Source organism: Scardinius erythrophthalmus (genome assembly GCF_964197995.2).
Source record: "Scardinius erythrophthalmus genome assembly, chromosome: 7".
NCBI lineage: Eukaryota > Metazoa > Chordata > Actinopteri > Cypriniformes > Leuciscidae > Scardinius > Scardinius erythrophthalmus.
This window is the reverse complement of record NC_138227.1, coordinates 7455681-7469921: the sequence shown is the minus strand read 5'-3', so window position 1 is coordinate 7469921 and position 14241 is coordinate 7455681.

Below are 14241 nucleotides of genomic sequence, written 5' to 3'. Positions count from 1 at the left end.
AAGAATTAAACAAACCTTATCTTAAATGCAACTGGTATGTAACTGCATCGAATTCTCTATATTTCTATCAGAAAACAGACGTTCAATTAATTTAAACGTAAGTAAAGTAATTCAGTAACTTCTCTTTGAATTTTTGCAGATCTGGTATCCATTCCTCAACAATTCACCAATAAATACTGGGAATATTCCCATCATCCTACAAGAGAAGGACAAACTCCAGGAGTAGCAGCTGAAATCTGTGTGACTGTTAAAGATGGAGTTTATTAAAGAGGAGATTGAAGACATGAGTGATCCAGAAACATCCAGAATAAAACATGAAGATACTGAGGAACAAATAGGTTGGTGTCCATTCTTGATTCTTCAATAATTTGGATGATAAATGATAGAGAAATGCATAAACGTTCATAACCTTCTAGCTGTTTTATTGTATCAAAGGCACAATATGTACGATTGTTAGATTAAAACATCCAAAAACCAGTAGAACAATGTTAAATATTTTGTTGACTTGTGTACTTGCATTATCCCAAACGTTTCCAACAATGTTTAAATCCAGAGAAATCAGCTATTTTGATATTTTATATGAAAATTTTGGCCGTTAGCGATAATTCTTAATGTTTGAAAACCGATATATTGGCAGATCTATACCCTTTATTTATCGGCTTTAAATATATTGACCAAATGTTCTAATCGGGCCGATAACAATAACATAAAAAATGAACAAATATCGGCCAATACAGATATGGTGGCCCAACCCTCTACAATGCGAGTAAATCATTCGCATGCAGGTAAATTTCACTCTGGGTAGGCCTGTCGCGATAATTAAATAACCGTCTGATCGCGATTATTTGATCTAACCGCGATTGTTTCAGACAACCGCGATTATTGCGCTCTTTTATAGGCCTACGGCACAAGGGGGAGTCATGGACCAAAAAAAAAAGACAAGGACTAATTACGTTTTCCAGCAACATATTCAAAGTCATCTGAAGCCATTCCATAGCTTAATGTGAGGGACAGTAGTATATTTACATTGTTAAATTAATGTTCACAAACTCGTCTGCAGCTGTCAATCATTCCGTTCAGCATTCAAACAGCGCGCGTCGTCCGGTTACGACAGGATACACGGTAAAACTTTCTCCAATGTGACATTGATGTTATAATGCTTGATCTGTAGATAAAGGGCTGTGGATTTGCATAAAATGACTTTATTTTGGAGTTTTTTGCTGTTTCTAAACGACTCGCTTGCTACCGTGTGCCTACACAGCACAAGGACTATGAATTGGCATCAGACGCGCAATAACTGGAGTTTAAAACTGTGAAGAAACAAATGATCAATAAACTGTTGGACTGATATACACTAGGATTTGTGCCCTCGCCTCGACATTTCTTCGCTTTGTGCCGTGAACTTTTAAATGCGCACTTGTGCAGCGCTGCGCACTGTGACTCCATGTTGCATTAAGCACATCATTCTGCACCCGCGATGCGCATACGCGCTTTGTTCCGCTCTGTTTTGAAGCGTATCATATTATCATGGTTTGTGCACATTTGTTTTTATTAACATGTTTAGATTTTATTCAATTACTGTGCAGATGTTTTCAAAAATTACTTTTTGCTGCTGATTTATACACTCACTAAGTTTAATAAACAAATTGTCATAGCTATTGAATATATTTATTTAATATTTAAAGGTGTTAACTGTAATCTTACACTGCAAAATGATAACTTACAAAGGATTAAATTTATCACAATTATTTAATGAATGAAGCACAAAGCCCTAAAACAGACAATTAATCGGCATAATCGCCAAAGCCCCAACACAGACAATTAATCGTCAAAGCCCTAAAACTGACAATTAATCGCCATAACCGCAATTATTTTTTAGACAATTAATCGTCAGCCAAATTTCATAATCGTGACAGGCCTAACTCTGGGCGACTAAATAATGTCTATCTTTAGCCATTGGCTAATAAATTCTTAGATTTTACTCGCCAGTGTGTGCGTTAGATGCCAAGTATAAGTTTAGCATAGATATATTTTCACTCGCTGAACTCTGTACAAGTATTTCAAATTCAGCTCAGGGCACCTGTATTTGACGTACCGTAAACTCTAGTGTGAAGGCGCACGACTTGCCATCACGTTTCTCTCACACATGCAAAGAGAGAGAGAGAGCGAGAGTCTTATATACCACGCAAAATCAACGCGTTAGATGTAAACGATATCCTTGTTCATCTGGAATTATTTAGCTTTTAAGAACTTGCAGAAGACATACCAGTTTCTCTGGTAGTGGGCAAACGCTGACAACGTGATTAACATTCATGAACCCAGCAGCTTATGTGTTGTATATTGTCATTATTAGTGGTAGAATTAGTAGTAGGATTATTTTCTTTTAATAATAATTACTATTATGAATTACTATTATCTATTTTTTTTTACAGAAACACTGAATGACCAACAATATCTTAAGCACCACTGCCAGTCCTAAGTTCAGTTAAAATGACAAATATGCATCCATCCATATTATTATACTAAAGTTATATCATTAAATAATGTTTGATCATAATATAGGCTAATGCTTGATTGACTGATTTTAAGAGTGTACATTTAGATATTTAAAAAGCTGTGCCATTTGACAAAGTTACGCTGATTTGGTGGAATTATAAAAATACTAGGCTATATCTGTCTGGTGAGTAACAAAAAAAATGTATTAGCCAATGGCGATTCTATTGCCAAGGTGTGCGTAGAGGGTTGTGGGCGATATGTCGTGCATCCCTAATTTTAACCAGTGTAACAGATCATCATCACGTCATATCCACATTATCCTCGATTTCCAGTTTTACTTTCATAACAATCATGGAAACAACAAAGATGCTTTAAAGGTGACCTATTATTCCTCTTTTTACAAGATGTAATATAAAATCTCGGGTGTCCCAGAATGTGTCTGTGACGTTTCAGCTCAAAATACCCCACAGATGATTTATTATAGGATGTTTTGAGTGTCCAAATACTACGAATAAACTAATGGTTAATGGAACTAATTAACTAATGGTTAATGGGGGGGGGTTGTCACCACTGTTGAATAAGAAACTATATCAAGACTATAAAACTCGTCAAAACTCCATGAATCACAACAAGCGTATCAGTGAGAACACTCGGTTAAACTTCGCACACACTCAAACCTGACTGCACATCACATTTTTTACTTTATTGATACTGCTTTTAATCGTAATGCAACGGACCGGTCAACGGGACATATATTAAGCCTTTAAAGAAGAGGGTCATTGGGCTGTTTACAGTGTCATATACAATAAAGGAGTCTGCACAGCGACAGGAAATAGAAATTAACACACAAAACCTGCCAAGTGCTAGACGGTGAACTTGCACTCAGGATTTTTTATTTATTTATTTATTTTTTTGAGTGCCTGCGGATGAATTCTTTCTGCATACACACAATATTACGTAACACTCTGCGCTAAATGCTCTAAATAGCCCATTTAAAGTGTTTATTACAAATAAATGACTAAATGCTAAAAATGAATAAATGTTAATGAACAAACATTTTGCTTTCAGCGAATCAGCGTACACTAACCATAGTGCTGGTTTAGACCGACTCTGAAGTAGGAGCTAAATTAGTTCCTCCAAAAGGAGTTCTCAGAACTAAAATCATTCCTAGTTTCTGCGGTGCGAACATGCCAAAATCTGGGTACTTTAGCCAATAGTTCTAGGAACTATGAAAAGGTTCCTCCGGTGCGAAAACCCCCTCTGTCTTTAGTTTAGAGCTGGCTGTTTCTCCTCCTCTAAAATGAATAAATTACACGTTATCTGTGGTCTCTTAACTTTCCCGCTCTAGTACAATTGGGACAAAAAAAAGAATATAAAACATTTTACATGGATTTCTTTCAAGTCATTTACTGAGTTATGAACAGAAACACACACTGGTAACATGCAAGGCTCATTTTCAATCAACCATTCAATATTTATAACAATTGCATTAATTATATGTGATCTAAGGGTAATAGTCACATATATAGGTTGTAGACACGATAGAGATTTATGCAGTTGAGCGACGTTTGATTATAATTCTGTGTAGTATTATTTTGGAATAATCTGATGCATTTTAATAAGTCTGAAGGCCCTATCATACTCCCGGCACAATGCAGTGCCAGACGCAACACAAGTGTTTTTTGCTTGTTTCAGCCCGACGCAGTTTTCATTTTCACGTCCTGTGCCACGTTGTTTAAATAGCAAATGAATTTGCGCTCATTTGTGCGCCCCCGGGCTGCTGGTCTGAAACGAGGTGTGTTCAGGCGCATTGTTGCACGTTGCCATTTTGAGGCAACTGAAATAGTCTTCGCCATTAACTGAAACCTGGTCTAAAGTCAATGGCACAATATTTTTTTTTGTTATTTAAAGAGCGTGTTAGTAATATACGCCTTTAGGCGGGTCCAATACGCACATACACTCTGCTTCTCACACACACGGGGACTTCGCGCGCACACACACACAGCTTTAATCTCGCGCAGGAGCAGATCCGTCTCCTCTTTGGAGACGTGTTCAGTCTTTCCACTACCAAATTCCGCCGTGCAAATGGCGTGAGCGCAACTGGCTTTTAAAGGGAATGGGAGATGAGACTCTGATTGGTTTATTGCACGTAAAGCCCGAAACACACCCTTTACTCATTAAGAGAATAGGGGAAACCCTTTTAGACCATACGCCGCGTGTGGATTCGGACACGCACTAAGTGCACTTGCTTCTTGCGCTTTAGACCACGCGCTTAGATCGTTAAAATATGGCCCTCAGTCTCTGTGGTTTAAGAGATTTTGATCTGTTATTCAGAGCTCAGGTCAAACTGAGGTCTTTAAGAAGAAGAAGAAGGTCTGATTTGTTTATCTGCCGTGGGATCAAACAACCTCTTTGGTGTTTTCCTTGTGGGGCTCAGGCGTTGCCATCTGCAAACCAATCCGTCTTATACAAACTGCCTAACAATGACAACGTTCTTCCTTTAGCAAGGATCATCTCTTTCAAGCTTACATGGCCATAAAGTGCTTAGCTGTGGGGTTCGTTATTTTGCTCAGACTGGCTGGCGCCCACTTTATTTATTGTCCTAGATTGTTGATTTGGTGTTTCTATGTGATTCTGCTTCTTGATCAGTCTGAAAGAGTCACTGCTGTTTGATTCCGCCTCAGGTCCTACACACCGTAATGTTAATTAAACTAGATTAGCTCACTGATGAACACTGTGGCGAGCAGGACGAGGCTGAGGGCCGTGAGAGAGCGGCACGAGGCCGGTGGCGTGATTACTGATGAGCGACATCTGCGCAACGCACCAGCGACGACAGTGGAGATTGAAACCGGTGCGTTGCGCAGATGTCGCTCATCAGTAATCACGTCACCGGCGTCGTGCCGCTCTCTCACGGCCCTTGGCCTTGTCCTGCTTGCCACAAACATGATTTCCATCAGCTGTGGAGGTGAAGACAACAACCCCCATGATTCCACACTCATTCACCCGTCATCAAGCGACATCTTTGTTCTTGTTTTTAATAAGTGACCTCTAGTGGTGAAAATTACTGTGAAAATGATTGTGCCTTTAACAAGGGAATGACAGAACTGACCTTTGAACATCAAAGATCTGATGCTTTATACTCAGACAGATGTTTTCTGTTAAATATTCCCTTTAATTGACACTTATCCTCCTTGAACTGATTATTGACTACTTAATCTGTTTATTTCAGACAAGATGGAAGTGAGACAAAAACTAAATGAAGTAAAGAAACACTGTGACTTCAAAACTCAAGGAACAAAACCCAAAAAGCTGCACTCCTGCTCTCTGTGTGGAAAGAGTTTCCTATATACATCTGGACTCAGAATTCATCTGTGTGTTCACTCTGGAGAAAAACCATTTAACTGTGATCAGTGTGGAAAGAGTTTCACACAAAAAGGAAACCTTAACAGACATATGAGACTTCATACTGGCGAAAAAACATATACATGCACCCAGTGTGGAAAGAGTTTTCATCAAGCATTAAGTCTCAATGTTCATCTGCTCCATCACTCTGGAGAAAAACCATTTAACTGTGATCAGTGTGGTAAAGATTTCATTTCATCGTCAAATCTAAAACAACACCTGAAAGTTCATTCAGATGAGAGGCCTTATGTGTGTTCTCTCTGTGGAAAGAGTTTTTCATGGCTGAACAGTTTTAAACAGCACCAAAAAATACATAGTAATGTGAGAGATCATGTGTGTTGTGACTGTGGGAAGAGCTTTACAAGAGATGAGCATCTGAAAATGCACCAAAGAACTCATACTGGAGAAAGACCTTACAAGTGCTCATATTGTGACAAGAGTTTCACTCAGTCTGCACACCTGAAATCACATGAACAACTTCATACTGGAGAGAAGCCGTACGACTGTATTCAGTGTGAGAAGAGTTTTAGACATTTATCAAGCCTTCACACTCATTTGAAAAAATGTTGCAAATGAGCAGTATTCGTCTTTTGATGTTAAATACATTAAAGTAAATTATCTGGGATAAAATATGTGTCTTGGTGCAGGTGAGAAGCAGAAGACTCAAGAAAAAGTCTACATTTGATGTTAAAGTAACCTCATACTGGAGAGAAGCCGTACTGCTGTCCTGAGTGTGAGAAGAGTTTTAGATACTCATGTAGATTTATCAGGCACATGAAGAAATATTATAAGTTGTTGCAGTGAGCAACGTTTCATTTTCATGCCAAATACAGTCAAGTAAATATTGTGAGATGAACAAAATATGGAGTTGCTCCCAAAATAACAATATCTAGTTTAACTTTGAGAATTTGGTGAAACGATTAGAGAACTAGAAAGACTTGTTTGTAGTTTGATCAGGGAACTAAAAGAGTGTTTGAAACGTCAGGAAAAAAAGTGTAAATAATTATGTTTCTTTCCTAATGGTTAGTTTGCAAAAAACTGTCAGGATGAGTCGTGTGCTAAATGGGTTTTATTTGAAATTTGATATCATGTAATTTACTTATTTACTAAGTGTACTGTGTTCTGAAAGAATATGCAATTATTAGAAATAAATAGAAAAAAAGTTTATTTTGGAAAAAAGTGTAACTGATTAAGTTTGACACTTTTTGATAAATGCGTTGGTCACATTTCACTGTCTGTGAAACCAGGCCCATGGTTTGAAAATAAAACCCATTTCGTTTATATCTAATCTGGTGTCATCTTTTTCCGCCTGGGACAGAGGATTAAAGTATGTTCTTGCTTTTTTTTTTATCCCTTTTTACTTTTGTTTTTGTTTTTCGTTTACGCTTTTTCCTTTGATACTTCCCCGAGGGATGTAACATTTACATTTAAGAATCTACACAAAGGATATGACGATGTACTCTTTATCTCCGGCTTTATTGCTCAATGTTTGAATGAATGATTCAATGACTCTCATGAAGACTTGAGGTGTGTTCGACTTGAAGCGGCGCTGCGCAGACCGATCAGTGTATGAGAAATGTATGTATTGTTGTGGCAAATTCAAAGTCTTTTTGGTTCAGGACTCAAAGAAATCTTTCAGAGTTGAAGTTCCAGGTCTCAGAAGAACTAACTTTATTGAGCAATTCAACAAAGTGAGATGCCAGCTGGCCATCTAAAGTTACCATTGCCAGTCCTCATGTCTTATACCTTTTTCTTATCGCACCCTTATATCAATCTCTTCTTTTTTGCCACTCCTTGTGTCCTCGCCACCATTATAAACATCTTCCCCTAGACCTTCTTCTATTGGTGGAACATCTCAAAACATCTCATATAACACACTTTTCTTGCAGTGCTTCCTAACACCTGCATCCCTCCTACAGGTTTTTGGGTACTTTTCCATTCTCTTATCCTTGTGACCTATTTTCTGCTTGGTATTACTGCATTTAGACTTTTACATGAGACAAATGAAATTCTCCAACAGAATCAAAGTACAGAGAGAGCGTCTCTACATGTCATGCATCGATCAATCTGTGCAGCATCGCTTCAAGTCGAACACATCTTTTACTTGTTTCATTACTGGATGAATGTACTCTTGAATGATCTTTTAACAATTGAGAAGAGGCCCTAGTGCAAAACACTGTAAAGAAAAACAAAACTGAATGTCAATTAGCAAATTAACAGTCTAACAAACACGTTTAAAGGTGCTATAAGCGATGTGACGCGTTTTTTAGGCCAAAACAGTTTTTGTCAGATACAGCAAACATCTCCTCACTATCCGCTAGCTGCCTGTCCCCTGAACACACTGTAAACGCCGTCTCTCTAGACACCACAGGCTCCACAAACGGCAACAAAAACAAACTGGGCTCACCCGCACCACGAAACACAACACACAGTGTTCCAGCCAATCACTGGCAAGCAGTATTTGAGGGTGGGGTATGGGGGGTTAGTGCGTGTGCACATGAAGGGGGTGTGGAGGAGAGAGAAGCAGAAGAGGGAAGTTTGAATTATGGCCGACACACGACCAAAGAGACGACGTTCTTTTACTGTCTATGCGTTCCGATGAACAAATTGCAAAGAAGAGGGACAAGGATAAGGAACGTGCGAAGCACCGAATTTACATCGGAAAAACCTTTTAAAGGTGAAAGAACTCCGCCGGCAGAAGGGATTACAATCCGACATTCAGTTGCTCTGTTCTTGCAGAACAGGTAAATCCATTTTTCTTTCTAAACTGACGTTCATGTTCGCCAAACCAACACAAGGATGTAATTAGCTAGAACTATGCAGTCAGCGTTAACTTTGGTGAATACAACACCTGTTTCTAGCAGCGATCAATCTCTATTGTAAATGATCAAGCAAATTCACAGTAGGGCGACAATTTGTGTGAATGATTGTTTTCACCCACGGTTTGTTATGAATTTGAATGTTCATTTATAGGCTATTGACAACTTTGACTAAATTTGTTTACGAAGTCGCCGATGTTTATGCTCACTGGGAAACGCGAAGCTAACGTTATCTTGCTATTATTGCGTCCTTGTATGGGAGCTAAAGTTATAACCTCAGGTGGCGAAAAGATTTTAAGATAATGTTTCTCTTTTTCTGCATTCTTTTCTGCAATATATAAAAGCATTTATCTAACTTGGCGACATTACACATTGAATGAAGTATCAGTAAAACTTAACTTTGTTTGTAGTGACTATTTTGACTTTCCTTTATGCCGGAAGGGAGTTTGTTACAGCATCATTGTTCCTCGACCTCTAAGATCAGGGTTTCTCAAACTCGGTCCTGGAGGGCCACTGTCCTGCACAGTTTAGCTCCAACCCTGATCAAACACACCTAGCTGTGAGTTTCTAGTGATCCTGAAGACCTTGATTAGCTTGCTCAGGTGTGTTTGATCAGGGTTGGAGCTAAACTGTGCAGGACAGTGGCCCTCCAGGACCGAGTTTTACAGGGGTGTGATAGAGAGCATTCTTACTTTCTCCATCACTGTATGGTGGGGTAGCTGCTCAGCGGAGGATAAGTCTGCATTGAACAGGGTAGTTAGCACTGCGTCAAGAATAATTGGGTTGGACCTCCCTAAGATCTGTGACATTTATAACAACCGTCTACTCAAAACTGGTCTGAAAATACTTAAGGATTCATCACACCCTGCTAATTCCCTTTTCATTCCTCTACCATCAGGCAGAAGGTTGGGAAGCATAAGATCTAGAACCACCCGTTTTTCTAATAGCACTTACCCGCAGGCTGTGAGGGCTCTCAACTCACAACAACAATCTCTATCTACTTTACTTATACAGACAAAGCTATGCCCTTCTTCTTCTTAGGGTCACTAAATGCACTAGCACTTTGTCTGATTAGTTTTATTATTATTTATTAGCAGTAATCTAAGTATTTGTTTTCTGTTTAGATTTCATGTTTTTATTGTATATGTTATGTTGTACTGTCTTGTGTGAGCCAATTCACCAAAATGAATTCCAGGCGATGTGGGTCGTTCTGGCAAAATAAAGACTTGAACTTGAACTTGAGTTTGAGAAACCCTGCCTAAGATCATCCCAGAGTTTGCTCTTACATGTTCCCAAATCACAGTTGAAAAACAAAGGAGATTGTGCATTTTATTTTCTGTGGCATTCCCATGTCATTGGAATAGTCTTCCACTGCATATTAGATCCTGTGACTCTTTAGAATGTTTTAAATCTATGCTGAACACACACCTCTACGCTGAACACACACCTCTACGCTGTGGTATATAATTGCCTCTAGGTTTTGGGACACAGATCAGTGTTGTATACTGAGCCATTGTTTTGTGTTGAGTAATGTTTGTTGAGTGTTTTATTGAGTAATTTTTAGACATGTACAGCACTTTGGCCAACTTGTGTTGTTTTTAAATGTGCTTAATAAATAAATGTTGATTGACCTTATTGAATGTGTTTTTATGTTTTACCCCTCAGGTTAAAGTGCATGACTAAAAATACTATTAAAGGCTACAGAAACCACACCTGCAAACTCTCTTTCTGACTCTGAAATCTGAGTTTTTATTTGAATGTATATCTGAAGATAAATGACTGTCTTCATAAAAAGTTTCAATGGCATCTTCTTTTATCTTTCTTCACTATGCCTAATAAAGTAGTGTTTATAAGCGCAGCACTGCTTGTGTTCAGGAGTAACCGCTGTATTTCTGCAGCTGGTAAACTTGTTTCAAAACAACTTTGCTACCGATGCAACATGTAGAATTACATTTTTAAAAGAATTGTTACTTATACTACATCCCTCCTCTATTCAGTCTGCATATTGCATATTAAGTGGATTTCTGTCGTCTTGTGTTAGATTTCTGATTAGTTTAGATAATAATAGAACTTCTGCCTTGTAACCTGTATCCTTATAATATTCTGGGTTACATAAAAATTAGCAACCTAGAGCAGTTTTATACACTACTAATATGTAACAAACAAAATGCTCTATATTTGAACTAAATATATTTGAAGCTCACTTGTGTTTTGCTGCTAAGGTAATCCAGTATCTATTCTTTGATTTTTCCAGATCTGGTCTTGTTAGCGTCAGTATCACACAGTGATCACAGTTCACACCGGCAGTGAAGCCCCTCCCACAACAATTCACCAATAAATACTGGGAATATTCCCATCATCCTACAAGAGAAGGACAAACTCCAGGAGTAGCAGCTGAAATCTGTGTGACTGTTAAAGATGGAGTTTATTAAAGTGGAGATTGAAGACATGAGTGATCCAGAACCATCCAGAATAAAACATGAAGATACTGAGGAACAAATAGGTTGGTGTCCATTCTTGATTCTTCATTGTTGTTTGCTTTGGTAGATGTGAAATAATAATCAGTATATGAATGAAAAATTCTATAGAAATGCTTATGTAATTTTAATCGTCATCTTTTATGTACTTATCATATATATATCATATGTGTATCATAATCTTGTAGGCTATAACAGTTGTCAAACTCATTTTGATCATATTAACAAGAGAATGACAGAACTAAACTTTGGCACATCAAAGGTCTGATACTTGATCTCTGTTGCTTTCTGCTATTAACCCGTAAGCCCTGAGGGCGTTTTAGAGTTGTTTTTTCTGAGTGACATAGACCTACAAAAAACTAAAGACTCATAACTACTAAACTATAGCAAGGAGAGTCATAAGGTTGGTATCGTTTTATAGAACACTTTATACATTTTTAGAAAATATACATTACATTACATTTGGACATTCTCACATTCTCACCGCCGGCAATAAACTTCGGGTTTAAGGGGTTAAATCAGGGTTCACTTAAACTGATTCTAATTTTATGTTTATTTTAGATCGAATGGAAGTGAAAGAGGAAAGACAAGAACTGGAGGAATTTAAGGAGGAACATCACAACTTTAAAATTCAAGAAACAAAACCCAAAAAGCGTCACTCCTGCTCTCAGTGTGGAAAGAGTTTTTCTCAAGCATCACATCTAAAACAACACCTGAAAGTTCATTCAGATGAGAAGCCTTATGTGTGTTCTCTCTGTGGAAAGAGTTTTTCAAGACTGAACAGTTTTAAACTGCACCAGAAAACACATAATGAAGTGAGAGATCATGTGTGTTGTGACTGTGGGAAGAGCTTTACTAGAGATGACCATCTGAAACAGCACCAAAGAATTCATACTGGGGAAAAACCTTACAAGTGCTCATATTGTGACAAGAGTTTCACTCAGTTGGGAACACTGAAAGTACATGAGCGACTTCATACTGGAGAGAAGCCGTACCACTGTACTCAGTGTGAGAAGAGTTTTACTCAAGCATCAACTCTCAGTGATCATCTGCGTATTCATTCCGGAGAAAAACCATTTAACTGTGATCAGTGTGGTAAAGATTTTATTTCATCATCACAACTAAAAAAACACCTGAAAGTTCATTCAGGTGAGAAGCCTTATGTGTGTTCTCTCTGTGGAAAGAGTTTTTCAAGACTGAAGAATTTTAAAGGGGTGGTTTACAGCCTTTTTTCTTAGCTTGATTATGTTTATGGGCTGCAATATAACATGTCTTCGTGTTTCGTTTGTTAAAAAACGCCTTATTTTTCATAAATTTCACCTTTATTGTAAGCCGCTTCCTCCTCTGTCATTTGAACGACCGGTTGACTTCCTGATTCTATGAAACCACTCCCTCAGAAAGAGGCAATGGGCTCAGATTGGTTAGTTCGGCCGGTGTGTTGTAATTGGCTAAACTGCGTCCGGAATCTTCACGCCCATTACCTTTACGGGCGACAGTTGCATGTGCTCCGAACCCGGTCAAATGTAATGGTGTCAATATTGCCTCATCAGTTTGAGCCAGAATCAGACCCAGAGAGCGGTGATGAAGAGAGTCAAGCAGAACCTCCGCAAACACGGCTCTTACTAAACGTTTCTGAATGGTAATTTTTTTTAATTATTATTCTCTCAAAGAATTTCCATACGCTGTTACTTGAAAATGCTACTGCTGTTTGTTAGCTTTTGAGATACGCTTTCCCCCTGATTAAACATTTAATATAACTGAATACATGACTGAGTAATACCGTTTTTTAAAGATATTGTTTTATTGATAGAATGAACAACCGTTTAACTATTCACAACACTTACCGGTAGTTTACTCAGTTTGTCGTTTTCTTTAGGTGTACATGTGATAACAGCAGCTGAAGTTTGCTGTTGCGATAATTTTTTGAAGTTTGTACACGTTTCTTATACACACAAAATAACATCGAACTAACTAGCTACTATAACCAAACAGCTTTGGCATTGGTTTGCGTTCTTGATCAAATAAAAAAATTACGTCATAAAGTATACATGGAAAATACGTTTACAAAATTTGTACATATACAAATTCGGGTCCAAAATGTTTATACGCATCTGTCATATACTAAAGCCAGCGCTGGCATTTTTTTACATCCTTGATAAAACTATAACGTACGTCTTAAATTATACAGGCAAATACATTTAAAATGATTAAACCTTACTTGCAGGTTGTGGCCTCTGGTTTTAAAGCTGTAACTGCTTCATGTTGGAGTAATAGTTTCTTGTTGAATCCGACATTGAACTCGTGTAGATTCTGGAAGCTGTCTTCGGTAAAATGTGCAGCACAGAGAGCTAAACTACGATTGTAATTGTCAGGAACATAATCAAACTTAAATTTTAACCATTGTTGACGAACTACAGCGTCTGTAGGAAGCCTGAACACAGAAGACCTGACAGCTACAGCTCTCCACTATAACTCCTCCTCTTCGACAGCAGAACATGTTCCGGAGGGAGGGTGGATGTAAATGTATGGGTTAGTTACGTATAAAACCCGGGAAGTATCTCGTTGTAGTCCCATTCGAGTCGTTTTTGTAGGCATTAATCTTCCTGATTTTTAAAAGACAATATCTCCGCTTACGTTGAACTTTCAGCGCAGCAACTTTGCAGATACTGTTAATGCACCAACAGCAACATTACACAGTATTTAAAATGAAAAAAGTGAAATAGCAATCAACCACCCCTTTAAACGGCATCAGAAAACACATAATGACGTGAGAGATCATGTGTGCTGTGACTGTGGGATGAGCTTTACTACATCTAGTAATCTGAAACTGCACCAAAGAGTTCATACTGGAGAGAAACCTTACAAGTGCTCATATTGTGACAAGAGTTTCACTCAGTTGGGAACACTGAAAGTACATGAGCGACTTCATACTGGAGAGAAGCCGTACCACTGCACTCAGTGTGGAGAGAGTTTTAGACATTCATGTAGTTTTCACAGTCACATGAAGAAATATCATAAGTCCAGGTTTTGAAATTAACATCTGCCAA